Source organism: Varroa jacobsoni, unplaced genomic scaffold (genome assembly GCF_002532875.2).
Source record: "Varroa jacobsoni isolate VJ856 unplaced genomic scaffold, vjacob_1.0 scaffold_409, whole genome shotgun sequence".
NCBI classification, from domain to species: domain Eukaryota; kingdom Metazoa; phylum Arthropoda; class Arachnida; order Mesostigmata; family Varroidae; genus Varroa; species Varroa jacobsoni.
In genome coordinates, this window is record NW_019213311.1 from 1 (window position 1) to 14,206 (window position 14,206).

The window sequence follows — 14,206 nt, forward strand, 5'->3', positions numbered from 1 at the left end:
AAACGACATATGATCTATCGTCATTCCGTCAGACGGCTTGCTCCCAGCACAAAACTGTTCGTCCATACCCGGATTCGAACCTTTACCATAACGTGACCGTAAGATTAAGAATCAAATACGTCACCGGTATGCCATCACGGGTAGCTCATACTTCGGTAAATCTACGAGTTGTCGGAACATTGTTGCGTGTCCTATGCTGCTAAATACGGCTTGTTGCAATCAGATCACTTTAACGAGGTTTCATAGGTGTTCTACCTTTAGATAAACATGGTTTCTAGGGGTCTTTGTGATATCATCCAAGGAAGACTTAATCATATGAAAATAGAAGACCGTCTTTTGTATTTTTAATTTGAAGCAGTAGCACTGGAAGATGAAATTAAAATGCTCAGTAGAACTGTTTTCTTTATCCAAGGCTCGCTAGCACAATATAGCATAGGTTCGCATTAATCTGCATCTATTATACAATATATTATTTTCGAAATTATTATGACAAGTGGATTCCTAACGGAAAAATTAGCAAGTATATATTTTCCTAATTTTAAGGTTGTAAGGTTTTGATAACACCTGTTTTCATTAGCTAGCCTAAGGTGGTTACAGATACTAACACGCTAGCTAAAAATAACCAAGCCATGAAATATCTTATGTATTACTTTAGCAGGATAAGCTATTTAACGTGTTCGGTCGCCTTCTGAGTCGAAATAGATTGGGCATAATATGGGGAAGTTTTAGGATCTTCACGTATGTATACGGAATATATGTCGAGTACCATAATATTATATGAGCGGACGACAGCTGATAACACCAGTGGCTTAGCATTACGCATAGAGGGTAGCTACAGTGACGGGGGAAAGGGAGGGGTTACCGTGGGGCGCGGCGTACGCGTCAAGACAAGACAAGACAAAAAAATGAGTCAGTGAGTGGGTTAGAACAGAAGTCGACAAAATCACGAAAGAAAGTCACAGGCCTGCGCGATCACTGTTCCTATGCGTACTAACGATTTCAAATGCAAATAATGCCAAAAACACGACCACAGCAGCTACTGCTACAGCTGCTATCGTCGCGTCGAGGCAGTGACGCTTTCTTGCAGAGCTGCTGGAGTGCACCACCAAGAGCATAGAGGAGTACCGAGACAACCGGGCGAGAGATGCGCCAGCGACAAGATCACTGATGGTCTAACCAAAATGATGAAGCAAAATCATCTTTATATGCGGTGAACGCGTAACACGCTGGCGACACCCCAGACGGACGGTCGAGACAGAACAAAGAAATGGAAAGACAGACAGATATGCAGAAAGTCAAACTGGAATCAGACTGTCTCAAAGCTATTAGCCGGGTGGCAACAATAACCCCTAGCTAAAGAGACCCTCCGCAATGGCCATAGGGTAACGTGAAACAAAAACAAAGCTGCCACGTTCTTATAATACACCGCAGTAAATATGTGTACAATGTAATCCTTCGGGGCTGTTGTATTCGTAACTGTGTGTTAATAACAATTTAGTACTTAGTCGAAACGCTATACGAAATATATTAAAACAGTAAAACTGCAGTGGAGTGTTAGCAGGAACATTGTGGTATACTGTAGTTATTGCAAAGAACAAATTGTGGTGTATTAAGGAGCTGCATTAGTGAGCATTTCGGGTCTATTTCGTTTTAACATCAGTGAGTTCAATAATTCTGAAGCCCTCTGTTGCTTCTGTGTAAAAAAAAAGCTTTCACCAGCGTCCGTCATTTGCTCCCGCGCCATATATTTTCGCTATATTCGATTTATATTCGCTAGGAGGTGATCGCACCTCGTGTTTGCACCGTTCAAAGAATGGTCCTTGACCATCAAAAACTGCATTGAATTTGCTCGATGGTGCGAACTTGTCCGCGTCTCTTTTCTCGAATAGAGAGCGCCTAGTCACTGAAATGCTCGTTGGGTCCTAAGGGTGCGTGAACTATGCACCCTGACGTGCACACTTCATGGGCACTCTTGTTCTGAATTCGAAAATCTGCTAAGAAGCATGTTAAAAACTAATAAAAAAAATAGTCCATAATCCATAATAGTGTCATAATCTGAACTGTGCCGGTGTCTAAAGAAAAACAAAATTTTTCTTTTCAAGAACAAAGCATGCTTGAATACGATGAGCTCCGCTGAACCGCCCCGATACGAACTTCAAACTACAATAGCTAATGTCTATTATACGTGGCCGTATCTCAGAAAACTTTTAGTATAATATACGTTTGCTCCGTTCTAGTAGCGTAATTTTCTTACAGTCAATTTTATTTGTGTCGAGCGCCTGTTTCTCTTTTTCTATGGATTTTATTTATGGAGAATTTATGGAAAAAAAAACTAATATTATGGATCGATACAGTAGGGCATTCTAACTAAGAGCCTATTAGACATACTACTTTATGAAGTAACTAAGGATTAACTAAACTTTATTAATAAGTTTAGTTAATCCTTACTCATGGTGAATCATAGATATATCAGCGCAATCTCTGTACGGCGTGTTACTCCGTATCAGTAACTGTCGGATAGATTCCGAGATACTAATGCTTTGGCCTTAAGAAACACCATCTTTGTCTATATATGCCGAAGATGCCACAGATGGCCAGAAAATAAGCAAATCGCGCGAAGATTCTGTGGAAACGAGTCGAGTACGGTAGCACGACCGCGCGACAGGAAGTAAGCCTTTCTACTGATCCATCATAATAACTATACTCAGCTAGAGAAATCAACACTGCATCTGTAATATCCAACAACTAACAAACATAATAAGAAGTCATGTTTTCTTATTCTTTGTTTTGCGTCTTTATCTTTCCGTGAGCCGTTTACAGCCGATCGTTCCACAATGATTCCTTCGACTGACGATGGCTGTTGAGGTTCATATCATATTATAAATAGTTCTCGGGCATTAGATAATATTATATGATCAAATAGACCGGTGGCTAATACGCTGCGTGCGTCCGTATCCTTCATCGTCACCGTCACCTGGCTCTTTTGTTGTAGGCAGCTACATAGACCGCTACCCAGCACTGACATGAATCATACGACGTCAGACCGGGTGCGAAAGAGAAAATGCAATTAAAGATTGAGTCTGAGGCAGGTAAACGCCTTAGAAAGCGGTCCCCATACTAAGTGTTCTCCCTGATCGTATTTATCAAACCGCACGTGTGTCCAGCATCCACAGATTGTAAACCATCTGTTCACCGACGTGCACTAATTTGTTTGCCCGCCTTTTTTTGTTGCTACAGCAATTGTTGTTCGAGCCGTTTATATTCCCTCCATGGGGATCTTGCCCATCGAAAGGGACCAGCAAGCAAGCGACGAAACGGAGGAGGCAACTTTTGTATATATGAATGCCTTTGTACCTACTTGTGCCTTAAACATATTGAACTATTTTTCACTCAAACAAATACCGTTAAAACTATCCTTAGGATTGTCATAATTTTGTTCGGCAACGTCGTAAATAGCACCGTCACTAAAATATGGGAAGCAAAACGCGAGAAAGATATTATTGATAATTATATCAAAAAATTCGTTTAAGAATGAAAAGCTGATGATGAAATAAACAGCGAATTAATTAGCCGGCGTGGAAGTCAAAGGGGCTTGCTATAATAGCAGAAGGATAATATTAGAATTACCAAACAAAGCTCGCGGTTTTAGCTCGCGGTTTTAGGTGACACGCAGGACAAACGCGTATTACGTTCGATCACACTGATTACCCATCGCTGAAAGGGTATGTCCAAGCGAATAGAACGCTATTGTCGTCAAATTGCTGCGCCTGAACGCGACCTCGATTCTCGGTTAGTCAGTCCTAATACATCGAAGGGAATTAATAGACGTCTGACAGGTAGAACTGGATCAGGAACCTCTACTAGACCCTGTTACGGGTAGACATTTTGGCAAAGTAAACCTAAAAATAACACAGTTTAGTTTTTGTATGTGTGTGTTTTTCTGTTTAGTAAGTGCAAAGAAAGTAGTATCGGTGACTGCTATAAGCTATCGTGCCATGTCAGAATGCGCTGCTCCTCCCGAAACCCAGAAACGTAAAAGCAATAAATGCCGCCCGGTTTCCCTGAGATGAGATAAGTAATAGGTTCGATTTTGCCCGGAGGCGTTCTAAATCGCGTTGCTCGGGCTGACGGCCACCAGGGTTGGCTCAGGCTTTTTACACGTTTACACCGAAATTCGGTGTCGGACAGCATCTATAGTGTGAGATTAACTGATATACATTGGACTGTCAAAACAGTACCGACGGTACACTGAAACATTCGATCATTTTAATTGTCTTATGATCAGAACACGCTGGCGGAAACCACCGCTAAGGGGCGACTACTGCTTTTGATGCTACCGCTGCTAACGCCTTGACGGATCGTTACAAACGCGTGCCCTGCGATCTATGCTATTTTCTATTAAATTCGTTCAATTTTTAAGCAAACGTGTCCGCTGATGATACGTTCCAACCGCCAAACGGGGATTGCCATTGATCATATAGTTAGCGACTTCACCTTTTTATCAAATTCGTTATCATCATTACATGAATATTCATATAATATAGCATAGTTACATGCAAATCTGTTATCAGCCGCATCATTTATCTATGTAATAAGTCATATATATGCAATATACGAATATTGAGAGATATAGATAGATGCAGTGGCTCACCTTGGCACTGAGCTCTAAAGCTCTCACGCTAACCGAAACAGGCAGGCTGCTGGATTTTGTATGCACATCATTATTTCGAGATGACTGGTTTCGCTAGTGTGAAATTAACCATGTTAAAATTTCTGGCAGCATTTAGCTTGTGAAGCTCTTACCAACGAGTCCTACGTCGATTCGATCGACGCCCTTGTGTACGTGCTGATCATCATCATCATCATCATCATCGTTCTTGACAGCCACGTAAGATACCCAGTGGTACAACTTCATCACTATGCACCTCCAGGATGAAGTACGCTCGATTTCCATCATCAACACCATGACGATGGAAAGAGTTCACGGCAAACCTAAAAAAAACCTAGAAATTAGCTGCCACATACTAATGGGTAACACGCCATTCTATCGAAAACACCAAATGCTTTATAGTGGAACCCCCTTTAAGAACTAAACAGACATCAGACAAGTACATATAGCTATATAATTGTGTGTCATATTGAAATCACTATATATATGACAGCTGTGAAGGCTTAATTTGCTTAAAGCATGCACCAAGGTGCAGGCGGACACTTTCCCGCATCCCCTGGTGAGGTATCACTTGGGGTCGCTGGCAGTGCCGAGTGCAGACCGTGTTGCCAGTTTCGAAAATGTGGGGTAAATTACTTAGTGTATTAGTTAGTCCGCTTCAGTAAATGTTGATACTGTACAGAAAAAAAATTCTTGAGATCAATAGGGCAAACGACCACTCAGACGACAGTGGATCTGTTCTGAAGGCGGCATAAGTTAAAAACGACACATGGTTTCTCGAAGTTTTAAGTTGTGATCGCGCTGCTCTCAACGAAACGTTAATGGAAGACGTCTAAGAGAAATGATATTAATGTCGTCTCTCTCTCGTCTCCATCGCTGCGTTAGCTAAAATAGAAGAAAGAAATCCACTTCTTTTGGATTGCCGCATCGTCTAATGATTCTGGCGTGGTCATACAATACACGTCATCTGCTCGACGCTAACCATAATTTTTACTACTGACAACTTAAGTCTAGCGAGTGGGTTACAACATAATAATAATACTAATTGAAAAATTGTTTTTAATAAGAACTCGACATTCCAGTCTATCGTCGGACATCTGTGTTATAAAAGTTTGGGACTTAACGTCACAGTTCTATGATTCCAAGACGCTACACGACATTGATGTTCAACTTTTTCTTTGCGCCAGCTGACATGTTATTTTATGAGTATTGTTTTCAACGTGAAGTTCATTTTGTCGTATGAGTGAAGTTGCACTCCCTGCCAACGATAATGTGATGTCTTATGGCTTCCGCAAGGAATTGTCCTCAGTGGTAAAATGTATTTTTAGCTATTTGACGACAGTAGCCATACTTGCTAGATCTACGACGGCGATTTAACTAAATTTTAATTACGCCTAACTGCGAAGTACGTTCCGCGTCAATAGACTGGCCGGCGCCAGCTATGTGCGTTTTTTCATTTGCGTGTACGTCGTTTCCGAGGGCCACGCTTCCTCGGGTCAAGGGAGTCATACCATTGTTTCGAACCTTTCAATTCGAGTGGTATATTTTGGAAGCTCCCGGTTTAATGGGACGCTTTTGGGCAGAGACCTTCGTCGCTCCCTAAGGTGAGTTAACAGCACTGAAGGCTGTCACGGAAAATATAGCTGATGGATAAGGGTGGCAAGAGGCAATTACGTAAAATTGATGCTGACCTATTTCTAAAATGGCGATGTTATTGATCACGATTCTTGCCTCGCTCTTCATTACTCTGATAGGAAATAACTGCTCTAAAATGGAGAACTATTACAACCTTCACAGCCATGCCGCCGCTTGTGCCATCTACCAATCCACAGGAAAACACTGTAAACAATCGACAATTAAGGACAACGCCGGTCTTCTTTCAAACGTAACCAGCATTTTGGATCGGCAATAAAAAAGTCAACTACACTCAATTTTTCTTATTTAAGGCCACGTAATCGATAACTATGTGGGTTGATAATTGAAGGACACATTATACGTACCTTTTCCAATTAAATGCGGCATAAATGAGATTTACAACCATTGCTCTATAGAAGGGGCTAATCGAAAAACTCATTTATCACTACCCGCTTCAATGAAATAACACAGAGTTTCGAAAAGTCACAACCTTTGGTAAGGCAGCCCGATAACATGATGATGATGATCATCATCATGATGATGATCATGATCAATATCTAATACATATTGTGTTTGGGAACAGAGCTAGACGCGTCGTATACATGGACTGAATTTAGAAATATGTGACATATATACATATATATATATATATATATATATATATATTGAGGGATTAACATCTATATACTATATCTAAATATGACGTTGATTGATCGGCTAGCATTTGTTTCATTCGAAATAACATCGATCCCAATCTAACTTCGAGCGAATTAATTCGAATAGTATTATGATTCAGGAGAAATTTGTATAGATTATCACAGTTCCTTCCCTTCATAGAGGTGGGAATTTTCGAAGTTAAGCTGAAATAGTATACCGATAGTGGACATCTAAATTCTTACTCGTGTTTCCTAAGGCTGTGTTTAAATAAAATCAAATTTATTGCTAGTGCTAAAAAACATTATTTCTAGCAACCGTTACATATTCAATTCTGGACCTTATTTACTCGGTGGTAGTGTTCAGAATATTCATTTTTTTAACCGGCAACTGGTCTTTTTAGTAGTAACCGTACGTCAAACATGTATAGGGCTCGTTTTCGGCTCGCTCAAATACGTTACATATACGAAAAATTCTAGCCGAAGTAGATTTTAGGGTAGCAGTGGGCCAAGAGTTTTAAAAAGTTCCCGCGCTTAAAAAGGACACACAACATCAAACGTTTAAAAAGTACGGTTTTTTAAAGCGGCCGTTAACTTCTAAATAGTGGATCCAGGTGTATCAAAAGCGTTTTTCGAAACGTTTCGCGTATACTTTCACGTCCTTTCAAACTTAAATTTTTCTTGTCCAATTCTCTGCTTTGCCTCTTAGAAGTTTCCTTAGATTTTTCGTTTTAAATAGATTATCGATTTTAAGCAAAAAAAAAAAAAAAGTGGGACAATAGCGAATCGTCGCTCAGATTGCGATCACGATACATTGCTTTCTGAAATAGCTGTTTCGTGTCAAAGTTTGTCTGCATTTTAATGCTTTACTCTTCATATACATGAAGAATTGCCCGTGATGAATACTAACTTATGGTTGTAACCGCACCAAAACGAGTAGTTCTACGGGGCGTTAATCACTTAAACTTATGCTAATGATATTTTCTCTTGACCTCATTATAGCAGTATCATTAAATAAAAAAAATGGGCACGCAACATTTGGAACATTAATTTCTAAGTTCTAATTTGTAAGTGCTAAAAATTCGTTGTGAAGCCCTCGTGCTGCAGTTAATCTTCAATGAGCGTTCGTACCATTCAATGAAATGTATAATTTCATACAATTCTCAATGAAATGAATACGCAACGTTGTGTGAAACGTTAGTGTGCGAACGTTACTTCACTGTTAATGATAGCTTGCCCGGATAGAAACGGATAGAATTAGAAACATAAACATCTCAGGCTTCCGTATCGTTTTATCGAGATATTTAATGGTATTTTTAGTTTGATGGTTCGAATAGTAGTGAACGTTAACGACCCGAGTTAGCATTAACGACATGAGCGAGCATTAGGTAATGTAAGAGTTATCCTTTAATGCTAACGACACAGATTTAGGACTCCTCGAGAGGCCAGGAGCCTAACTCAGTTTCCTGCGACTAACTAGCCGGCCTGCAAGCGCTTGTTCCGCAATGCACGCAGCTTCCTTTTAGCGTAGTGGGAAAAAAAAATTGCTACGATAAATGCCTGCCTCGCAACAAACGATGCACGCGCATTTATCACTGCTACTGCAATGTTTATGTAACTGTGCATTATGTGACAATCAGTAGAAGTTCGTGCATGCTCCCGTCGTACGTACGACACGGTAATATATATGAGGTTGTGTTTTAACAAATGGCACGAAATTGAATCTGTTTATGTTGTTATTTCCGAAGCCATCGCGACGGGCAGCGCGGGACGACGTGAAACCAGCAGGCAGGGAGGTATCATGGTATAGAATGGGAATATGCAACATTTAGGCATATATATATATATATATAATTATGACCTCTCGTTTTAAAGATTGATTTTTACATTATTGTCTCTCTCTGTTCGTATTCTATGTTACGCAGATATGTTCGTATCGCTTTTCCATTACTGGGCAGTTTGATACACTTTTTTAACGTCGTGGTATATTCCCGAACGAAATAAATTTAGCTTAAATTCTCAAAATTCGACTTTTCGGCTTGGCCGTCTATAGCTATAACCATTCGCTCACAAATAAATAGGCAGAAATCACCGCTTAAGCTTGGGGCAAGGGTTTGCCCGTTCTTCGACTTCGATGCCGTCGTCTCAAAACCGAAGTGGTCTCGAAGACGACGGCAACGTCGCTGCCGTTTTGCTTGCCTTCAGATCGATCTTTTTTTGGGTATTCGCTGTTTTCAAGTGTCCTCCTTGAATGCTCGCTGGCATAGATTGGGGTGTTGCGCTCGTTAGACGGAAACCGCTCACTGTTCCGCTGACTGGATAAAAATAACTGTGTGAACATTTTTGCTGCGTACAACATGTTTTCCGCGATTTGTAATCTGTTACGTACAGTTGAGACGTTCGCGCAGGTATTCGATGTTGCTACGGAAAAGGACCGTTGCCGACGGCCATGCTTATCTGGAAAATTGTCAAATGCTATAGATGTAATCAGGGCTCACACATAATTTTTGAAAAAGAATAGTCAGGAAGGCAGGCCGAAAAGGGAAAAATTGTAATATTGTAGTTTTGGTTTACTGCAGATCCCTGGTAGTGACACAAAGAAGGTATTATATGTGTACAACCCGATATCGATACCTAACGCTCGGGTTAACTCTAGCTTAGCGCCAGTTTTTCCTACTGCCGTTATTGCAGATCAACGAAAACGAACGTCTACGCGACAGAAACAGAACACAAGCTATACGTTCCCTCTGCGGCAAACTCACGTGGATCTGCCCTGTTAACCGAATACGAAGCTCCTCTATTTACCAGCTCTTAAAAAAGTAACACACTCCTGTAACCTGCCGGAATGCTAAGACGCGTGTCACACTGCCCGAAGTGCCCGATCGACATATCAAGAATATGATCGTCCTTCAAAGCAACTCTGGCGTATCATGATCATTCATTTACTTTCAGCTTTTTGTAATTGATTTTCTACTGGCGTCCTGCAATTACCCACAATCGTAACCAGCCCAACCGAAGACAGGAACTGCAAGCGCCACCTGCCGCCGCTCGCTGGCTGGAAGTCATCTTTCTCGGAGAGTCAAAAATGAGCAAACTCGAGCGAGGAGTTCTGTTACATATTCTGTGTTTGATAATCTCCCACATGTAATACTTAAGAGGAGATTCATCACCAGGGCAATCCGTTTAGCCAATACATAAGGGTTCAATAAACCTCGATAAATTCTAAAGCAATACTAATAAAACGAAGTAGAACTATGCCATCTTGCTTTTGGCAATTTTCTCACAATGCACACACCGTATGATAACAAAGCCGAAATTAAGATGTCAGTCACTTTTATGGTTAACACAGTCATCTTTCATAGGCAATCAGTTACCGTTGGATCATATTGACGAACATCCCCGGGCAGAAGGCTGTTATGAAAAGTATGAAAAGACGTCTTTTCATTCGCTGATTTAATCGCTCTCGCCATTTTAAAAACAGCGAATATCGAAAAACGACACAGTGGACGATCTAGCTGGTGCAGTAAATTAGCGTACCGAATCTGTGGTAAAAAAAAAAAAAAAAAACTATGTTCAGATATACCGTCACAGTTTAGATATTGTATCAGTCTTTATATGGTAAAGAAAGGCCAAATCAGTACGGAGAGCTCGAAGCATTGAGCTACCACACTATAGACTATCTCTACGGATATTTCTGCCTGTATTTGTTTCAAATAAACTCAAATTCCTAATAAAATTCTCAATTACGGATAGCTAGACTGAATTGTCATCGTTCTCGGGCTTTATTAGATAACAGGCGTAGATAGGCGATATTAGATAACAAACGTAGATAACTGTCAGTGAAGTCTCGTTCCTTAAGCATTTATTTCAACTTTATATGCAATTATTATAGATAAAGTAAATCAAAGTTATGACACAGAAAAAGCATGTACGATTGCTCCACCATGCTTGTTTTTATAATTCACTGTAGATTTTCGATGACCATTGACGGAGCTCGATAGCCACGTGATAACGCCAGGAGAATCAATTCAGATTTAATGTTAACTCTGAATCTGCAGGGACGTTGTTGCAACACAGACATTAGCTGCAGTACCTCACAAGTAATGGCAGAAAATCATGAAGCCGTTCATAATAATGGTACTTCATTATTATACAAAATCCCTATTAGTCATCGAAGGTGAAACTGTATATTTATCTTTCAGCAGATTAGCCGACAGGTCTGTGATTGGTTTCTACGAAAGCTGCTCTTATATAAACACCCCGCTGTGATTAGAGCACTATCTTAACTATCCACGACTACAGTCACAGTGGGTATCTCGTTCAAAATTTCTCTCCATCAAGCTTCCAATCCTTGAAAAGACGGGATGGTCAATGTGTCTAGCGTCGCGGATCCGCTGTCAAAACGTGGTACCCCACCTAACAACAACCTCTGAAATCTTCATCGAACGTCGCTTCTCTAATTGCCACGCCAAAGCACGAACAGCTGTATTTATTATCTAGAGAGATTCGAGTGGTACATCTCCAACTCATGATTTCTCTATTTTAAACATCATGCATGTCTTCAGAGACTTGTAGTTTTGCCCACGTATGATATATTAATTCAAGACAGATTGAATCAGCAGCCACACGACATGTTTCACAGTTAATCCTTTGAATAGATTTCATATCCTCTCTTCGGCGTACTATTTTGCAACCTCTCGCAAACCAGTGTCGATGTATTGTCAATAAAATTGGAAACATGCGCGTCATTGTTGTCCCTAGGCTAATACTTCGACCCGAAAGGACGCAGAAAAAACTCCTGAGACAAAACTCTTGCAGGAGTTTAGGATCACTTCCATTACATCTACTCTATTCTCAAGCAAAACTCATTACTAGTTTCGGTTTCACAATTCATCTTTAATACAACTCTAAAAAAGCTTGTTTCCGCTTGATCCCGCATTGATGTTGCGTCCTCCTGTTTCGCGTGCTTCGACCATTGTTGAAGTCGGCGTGATAATGACGACAAGCTATTTATTGATCCTAGCTTTGTTGGGTCTAAGAACTCGGGCCCAGTGAACTTCATTTTCCACGAATCAACTCCAACTATGCAAAGGGCCAATAGCTTCACTCTTCGCTGTCGATCTCTGTCATATATTAAGGTACCTCTAACGAAAACGAGTTTCACTCGTACCCGTTTGTGAGTGAGACGATTGGCATTGATTGGAGACAAATCATTCAAGGGACATCGCCAGCCGACGTAAAAGCCCTTAGCCGCAGCAATTATCAAACAAAGACCTACATATAGAATATTAACATATATAGAGAATTGTAGTTGTGTCTGTGACTTCGGATTGCGAACGTGTTGGCGCTGGTCATCAATCGGAGACGATGACTTCGTTTATGCTAAATATTGCCAATTATGAGCCTGATTCGGCCTCGAGTTAGCGTGTTGTCTTCGTACAAATTTACGACGGGTTAGAACGCGCACAAAACTGTCACGTCTAGCCGAAGACAAGAGCGATTTGACACGAGTGACATGTTTGATTCGGCTGCCCGTATTGACGTTCCTGTTTTGGACGCTCAAGATTTCGTCGTCGCACTTTGATTTGCTTCGATTTCAAAATCTATCTAAGTAAAATGGATGCTAGGACGAATATCGGGCACAAACAACGAGGCGTTTAACTTAAAGGCATCTATAGATTTGCATGAGCGTACAAGTATGTATGTGCGTACGTATGTATACATAGCGGTACGACTAGCTGGTGGCTATTTGAACGGAAACGAACGAGTGCGCAGACAACGCGCTTACATAAGCTGTAACAGACGGCGTGTTGTACCACGTAACAACAATTAATAGGCCAATTTAAGCTGTTTATGCACGTGAATTTTTCATACGACATTTGAGGGGTTTGCTGCCCTCCTAATATTCCGTAGTCGAACCAATAGAAACCAATCGATTCAGCTTAAGACTATAGCTTAAATTTGCTGATTTTCATTTGTCGTCTTTCGAATGCGTCGTTTTTCCACTTATCATCATTTCCGGGACGTATTCTCGGCGGTGCCGTCGCAGCCGTAATAATTTCGTTTTTACGATGCGCTACATCTATCGGCCTAGTCGAAGACAAGCAACGGTGCCGACGTAACAAAAGAGTAAAATCATTGTAAATTTCATGTCTACCGGCTTCGATAGTCATCCGCTCTGTATCGCCATCGCCGTCGCCGTCGCCGCCACCGCTGCTTCTGTGGACCGACGGCACTAATTAGAAACTGGATTTGATCAGTGAACGCTGACAGTAGTATTATTCCGCCGATACTTTCGATTCGCTCCTCGTTCGGTCTAACATACTCGTTCTTCCAGACGCCGCTGCGGTACCGTTGTTGCTGTCGGAGGAAGCTGTGGTATTAGAGGACGTGTGTAAGTGTATGTTTGAATATGTGCCTGCGCTTGCATTCGATAAAAAATAGGGAACACATTCAGACAACATTGCTGCCGTCTTCGTCATCGACGTCAAAATAACAGAAGATGAAGGCCGACAACACCGAAGATCACGATACTCCGATCAGGATGCCTTGGATGTCGAACGAATTTTCCTTTTGACATCCATCTCATTGATAAGGACAGGCAGACGAAAATGGAGGCCACTAGTGATAAGGCGATGATACTGATATAAGCGTACAATTGGCATTTCTCATTAAGCTATCATACGGAAACCTCCACAAAGATGAGATACCTAAACTGTTCCTCTTGAGAAGATTAACCAGTTTAGGCAAACGCAGGAGTGCAGACATTTGACCGTGGTGTTTTTCATTCATGACGGAACCTGCTTGAGAAGTTCCGCTAACATAAAACCCTTTATCGTTTACAGAATTTTTTCCCCAGATTGACTACCAGGTCGTCGAAGACGTCTGTTTAGCTATTTATAATAATATGGCAGCAGCAGCTATTTCATAATTAGATAGAATTAAAATTTCGACAAAATAGATTAAGTACGAAAACAGACGAAAATTATAAGGCAGACAGTCAAGTTAGAGTTCTGGTTGATCAAAGTCTCATTCGAACAGCAAACGGTTTCTGTTTTCTTTCTTTTTTAGCAGGTTACTAAAATAACATTAACACTATCGATCCTGTGTACCTTTACCTGGCCTGATAGAACAACTGGCATCGACTTCTCCTATACAATGATTAGTTATTTTGTCGTATGCTAGTGAAGCACCGCAAGTTTGAATCAGTCACTCTGAACGCGTGTCGTGCCACATAGATTATTCACGT